The 6,506-nt window shown below is 40.9% G+C and overlaps 1 protein-coding gene across 1 annotated transcript in view; it reads left to right on the top strand.

The window, feature by feature from the left end:
• Positions 1-3,963, top strand: part of slc2a10 (solute carrier family 2 member 10) — a 61,953-nt gene extending 57,990 nt beyond the window's left edge. Inside the window, exon 8 of the mRNA XM_072242577.1 lies at positions 3,854-3,963. The gene's annotated coding sequence lies outside the window, so the exon portion shown is untranslated. The remainder of the gene's footprint in view (positions 1-3,853) is intronic.
• Positions 3,964-6,506: the final 2,543 nt, after the last annotated feature.

Below are 6,506 nucleotides of genomic sequence, written 5' to 3' on the forward strand. Positions count from 1 at the left end.
TAGCCTAATCACGGGACAGTTTACAATGATCAATTAACCTACCAACTGGTACGTCTTTGGATTGTGGGAGGAAACCGGAGCACAAGGAGAAAACCCACATGATCATGGGCAGTGTTCCCTCTAAGGTGTGTGTGCGTGTGCGCGCACACACACACACATCTTTTGCTACTAGTGCACAAAGGAATTTAAACTGCACACAAAAGGTCATCACCCTCTACCTTGTTGGCATGTTAGGTATATTTCACAATTGTATACAATCACATTTCCTTTTCCGGTTTCTGATGCAGCCGGTGTTGACAACGTGGAGTTTGCGATGGTTTGTCTGCAAATTTTAACACTAGCTTATTTACACAGATTTTATTGAAGAAATTATTGGTTCACTATGTCAAATTCCAAAGAAGCAAAGGGTGTGAAGTGCAAAAGAACTGCTAGTTCATTTAAAGCAGAATGGCTTAATGAAACAGTAGAAACTGCTACACCATAAACTCATGAGGTCAGGAACATGCAGCTATGAGAAATATTTATGTACAATACAGAGACTGGTGTTATGTGAGTGTATTGTCACAGGTAATATGTCTTACTGACGTGTATTATTTTATTTCTTTTAAACAATGAACAACAAACTGGACTTGGTCATTTATTATCCTTAGAATAGCTTCAGGTTTACTTTCACTTAAAAATTCAGTTAGCGTACTTTGTTGTCACTGGGCAAAAGGTTGCACAGCACAAGATTTTTGTGTGCACTGGTCATTACTGTACACATTAGAGGGAACATTGGATGGTGGATCGGGGGGACATACAAACTCCTTATAGGCAGTGGTGGGAAATGAACCCAGGTTGCTGGTAATATAAAGCGTGCTAACCACCACGCTACCATGCTGCTGCCATCATTTATTTCAGATTTCCAGCATCTGCAGTTCTTTGATTTTCATTCAATTCCAGCATCTGTCCATCTGCTCACTGGCAATTAAGTTAGCATGTACTTTATAGTTTTAACTTTCAACAGAGTAAGGGCTCCATATTCTCTGCCACCCTATCGTTTTTCTGGTGGTTTTGTATCAATGTGTGTGACAGTCCACTTGTTTCCTATCTTTAAAGCTTTGTTACAACTTGAAAGCTTCTGAACCCATGGAGTGAGTAAACCTGATGTTACCAGTAATTTTCTTATGAAGGAGAAAAACATGTGAATATAACTTTTCACATTAGATGCGAAGAAAGTAACTCTAAATTAAACATGTACAGTGAATTGAGTCAACAATCCCCAGAGTCCCTGAAGAAAAATTCCCCAGTTTGGCTTCATAATTAAATGTATGAAGAATGTTCTAATGTTGCTCAGATTGTTTGGAACTTTGAGAGGTTATGTTCATTTTTGCTGGAGCGTGACTAATGAAATATTGCTCTTTCAGTAATGTATAAAGGTCAGTGTTATGTTTGATTGAATGCACTACTTAAGTAACCATGATTCAGACTAATTTCATCCATTATAAGTAGCAGAAAACATTTAGAGCCACTATTTCCACAAGTACACGCAAACTACATATCAGCGGTCTGTGATTTCCAACTCGTTTTATTTATTTTTTCAGCAGTTCCATGCCCAGGGTGATTAACTCTGGGCGAGTAGTCCCACCAGTCTGAAGTAGGGACCCTGGAATAATATTATGACACAATGTAGGAACTCTGAAATAATATTTTTGCATTATTTACATTGACGGACTTCTGCAGATCAGAACTAGCAGTTCTCTAATTGGTCTAATAGCTGAAATGCTGCCTGTTGGATTGCGTGAGAGCTTGGCTGCTTGATTTATGTGCTCCATGAGGCCTAATATGCTGACCTGCAGAACTGTAGATTTGTTTAGGCTCTCCCCTGGCAAGGAATGGCTTCTTCCCTCTTCTAATCTGTCCCCAAGGAGAGGTGAACGAGGAAAGGGTCTGATACTCATGTGGTGAAAAAGAAACACTCAGTCCAAATGTTGGTGCGGCAGGTCAGACCTAAGGAACATCTGTGTTAAATGAAGCCCTGAGAGAAAACTAAGGCCATACCACCATTCTAAGCTGCAAGCTGCAAAAACCACAGTGATTTACAATGCAATGCGATGACCTAAACCCTCCCGATCTGAGGCACAGCCTGTTGTGTGAATCCACTTTAATCCACTGTAAATACCCCTTCCATTTACAATATTGTTCACTCAGCCCCTCACTGATCTTCCACATGGCACTCTGTTATAATAGACTGTCAAGCGATAATTGAACAAGCATGCAATTTTTTTCAAACTTCACACCGCTGTGCCCCAGATTATGCTCAAAAGGTCGTGTGGTATAAAATGGAGCAAACTGCATCAGATGCTTTAATTATACATCACAAGTTTACAATATATGCAGTAGAAACCCTGAACTTAACTTTGATAACAGAGCTGATAATTGTATGTAGTTATGAAGAAACTTAGGCAGTGTTACATTGGGCTGTAGAATTGCTATTTTTCTAGTATTTTTCTTTCAGTTTCACTTTACTAGGTTTGCTAATAACTTTTATATAATCACCTATATATGTACAAGTGAATTTACTGGAAATTGTAATAGAGCAGATTCTGTTTTTTCTAGAAGCTTCTCAGTTTTTCTGCAGCAGAGCCACTTTAATTCCACTTCCTGTTCCCACATAAAAATATCTGTCAATGGCCTACTCTACAGCCAAATTGAGATTAGCTGCAGATTAGAGGAACACCTCATATCCTGCCTGGATAGTCTCCAACCAGATGGCATGAATATTGATTTCTCTAATTTCCAGTAACTATTCCTCTCTGTCCCCATTCTATTTAACCTTCCTTATCCCACTGGCCCTATCACCTGCTCTTACTCCCCACCCCCAGCCCTCTCATTCTGTCCATCACCCACACAATCCTCCCACCAGTTTCCCTTAAACTTTTCACCTTTCATCCTTAACCCATGACCTCTGGTTGTAGTCCCACACAACCTCAGTGGAAGAAGCCTGCTTGCATTCACCCTTTCTATATCTTATAATTTTGTATACCTCTATCAAATCTCCTCTCAATCCTCTATATTCCAAGGAAAAAGTCCTAATCTATTCAATCTTTCCTTATGACTCAGGTCCTTAAGACCAAGCAACATCCTTGTAAATTTTCTCTGCACTCTTTCAATTACTGTGTACATACATCTAGTGATGCTTCTGGAGACATATCTTTCCTGTAGGTAGGTGACCAAAACAGCATACAATCACCAAATTAGGCCTCACCAACGTCTTATATAACTTCCTGTTCTCAGTATTTTGATTTATGAAGGCCAATGTGCCAAAAGTTTTCTTTATGACCCTACCTGCCTTTGATCCCACCTTCAATGAACAATGGACCTGTATTCCCAGATCCCTTTGTTGCACCACATTCCTCAGTGTAAGACCAACCCTGGTTGGTCCTACTGAAGTTCCTCCAGCATTTTGTGTGTATTTCTCCAAATAATAATTTTATAACAATGATTCTTTATCATCTAATTAGACAAACTGTTCAATTAACATTTCATCCCTCCCCTTCTATTTTAACAGAAACATTAATCCATTTGTGGATTAAGCACTCAATTAAAAATAAGTTCCACACAAAAATATACAACATCTGTAGTTTATCATTGTTGTTTAATAGTATGGCCTAATATCTGTTGTGCAGTTGCAGCCTACAAGTAAAATAACTGAAGAATTTGAGGAAGCCTACTGTATTGCTGTCTATAAATAATACTGGAAAGGTCTATTTGTATTCAAGAAACTACCTTTTTTTGTTAGAATATTATGCTTTCTGGTTACTGAGGTGTCCCAATAGATGATATTGTTGAAAACCACTTGATTCTCTTACAGAAACATGGCTGCAAGCTAGTTCTGAAGTCTTGGATTTGATGCTGTTTTCAGAACTGTGGAGTCACGAAGCCCCTTAATGATCCCGCTCTGAACAATAACCCACACCCAAGTATGTGAAAAATTACCTCAGCAAGTGTAAATTACAGACACATCTAATCATTAAAGCTGTTTTTTCTGCAAAATTGTTTGAGACTGAGGACATGCACGCAGAATATCTGAGGCCTACCTTCTAATTTAAAATTTAAAAAGCAGTATTTTGTCCTCTGGATCTTGTTAGCTTATGGTGGTTTGTGCACTGTTTTCTGTTGTTAATTAATAAGTGGAGGTTTGTGTAATATTGTGTTGCAGGTCAGTATAGATTTCTGCAGACTCTCAGTTTTACTTAGCATTGATACTGAAATGCTCCCTTTTGGTTTAGTATTCTGCTTTCACAGCTGTACTTGGTTTTGTTAAATTGTTGCAATCTCACAAAAAAAATCCCACAGTACAGCATTAAGGGCAAAAAAACTACCATATAGGCATGAAAAAAACATGTAACCATGCAGGCCGTGTAGATCACAGGGCATGCAAGCAATGGAGAAGCATGCGGAGGTGAAGTTGATTCGAAGGATGGGCCACACGGGAACAGTGCAAAGCCGGAACGCGACAACGTGTTCCAGATGCAGCCGCAGACACAGTTGTTATCGCTGTCGCTGTTGGAGTGAACGATTTGGAGAGGAGTTGATCCAGAAGAGTTTTGATGCCCATCCACCTAAACTGGCAGTGAGGTTGGTTCGCTTCAGGCACCGAGCCTACGGCAATATCAAGAGCAGCTTCGGGCTGTGCAGCCTGGCCATGTCGCTGTGCTGGGGCGCGGGTCCTAGAATGAGGCACAACCCGATTCTTGGACAATTTAAACACCAATTCAGATAGACTGGAAAGCCCAAGTGCAGAGGTGAGGGCCAGGCTGATTTCGCTCGCTCTTCCGTGATGTTCATTCCTCTCTCTAGAGGCTGCTGTCTCTGTGAGTTTTGTAGCGTTTTGTGACCTGCTGCTATGATGAACCTGAGATCAAGGCTTGGGCCTACTAGTCCGGCGGCTCTGGGGAATGGATCTAAGGACTCAATCTGGTTCGGAATGTTATCATTTGTATCTATTGTTTGCATGAGGTGTGTGTTTTTCCCCTCTTTCTCTGTGCAGTGGCTATGGTCTTTCCATTTTTTAAAAATTGGGCTCTTCAGGTTTCTTGTTTTGTGGCTGCCTGTAAGCAAACAAATCTCAAAGAGCATAATTTATACATTCTTTGATAATGAATGCACTTTGATTGATGTACAAGGGGTGGCACGATATTGTAACACTATTACAGCGCCAGTTGTTATGTTTTGTAACTTCAAAACATTAACCTAATCAAAGGAAGACAGGGGAGTATCAAGTCTGGGTCTAACTTCACGTTTACTTTAAGCAAGGCGGGCACGTATCGCAAGGCAGCCTGATGACGTATGCAATTTACGTGTTTATACATATAACCCTTAATGATTATTTAGAGAAGCAAGAATGCCTAATCAACATAACACCAGTGACCCAGGTTCAATTCCGTCGCTGCTTGTAAAGGAGTTTGCACGTTCTCCTTGCGGCTGCATGGGATTCCTCTCACGTTCCAAAGACGTATGGGTTAGTAGGTTAGTTGGTCACATGGATGTAAATGGCCCAATACTGTGCTGTATATCTAAATAAATAAAATCAAATTTGAAAAGGACTGAGCTTTTTCCAACTGGATTGATTGAACTGAAGAAATAAGTTGATAACCTTCAGCAAGATAATACCATAATATTTCTTCCCAAACCCAACTATTGTTGAGTGAAGTAATGGATTAGCCTAGGATTCCAAATGATCTGCAACACACATAAAAGTTGCTGGTGAACGCAGCAGGCCAGGCAGCATCTCTAGGAAGAGGTGCAGTCGACGTTTCAGGCCGAGACCCTTCATCAGGACTAACGTTAACGAAGGGTCTCGGCCTGAAACGTCGACTGCACCTCTTCCTAGAGATGCTGCCTGGCCTGCTGCGTTCACCAGCAACTTTTATGTGTGTTGCTTGAATTTCCAGCATCTCAGAATTCCTGTTGTTTGCGTTTCCAAATGATCTGCCAACCTTGGTTCTACTGTTTCACAGGGACGAATTGGAATGCTGGATTGGTACAGGAATTGGTACCATAAGGAATACATCCTGAAAGGTAGAAGGTGGAGGTTTTGTGGTACAATATTATAATAAAATTAATCCAGTTAGCAAAAACAACATCTAATGAACTGATAAGAGGAAGTGCCCCAAGCATGCCAACAAGGAGTATCATATAATCAGACACTGCTACATTTTTGAGGCCCTTCGTTGGTTGGGGTCAGGTGTCAACGCGATATGCAAGCTAGTACGCAAACAAGCCAGGGCAGTACGATATGGAGGGAAAGCTGTTGTCCATGCAGCGAGCTTCCCCTCTCCACACAGCTGATGAACCCAATGGAACAGCTGATACCAATACGGTTTCCACCAGCAGCATCACAAGAGTTGCCAGCCATTGTTGAACTCAACATAGCACTGCCTTAGGGTTTCCAGCTCCAGATTTTTCCTTTGGGGTTTACTCCCCAAGTCTTCCCCATGAGTGGGTATTATCCCAAGGCAGCG

The sequence above is a fragment of the Mobula birostris genome, chromosome 2 (assembly GCF_030028105.1).
Source record: "Mobula birostris isolate sMobBir1 chromosome 2, sMobBir1.hap1, whole genome shotgun sequence".
Lineage (NCBI taxonomy): Eukaryota > Metazoa > Chordata > Chondrichthyes > Myliobatiformes > Myliobatidae > Mobula > Mobula birostris.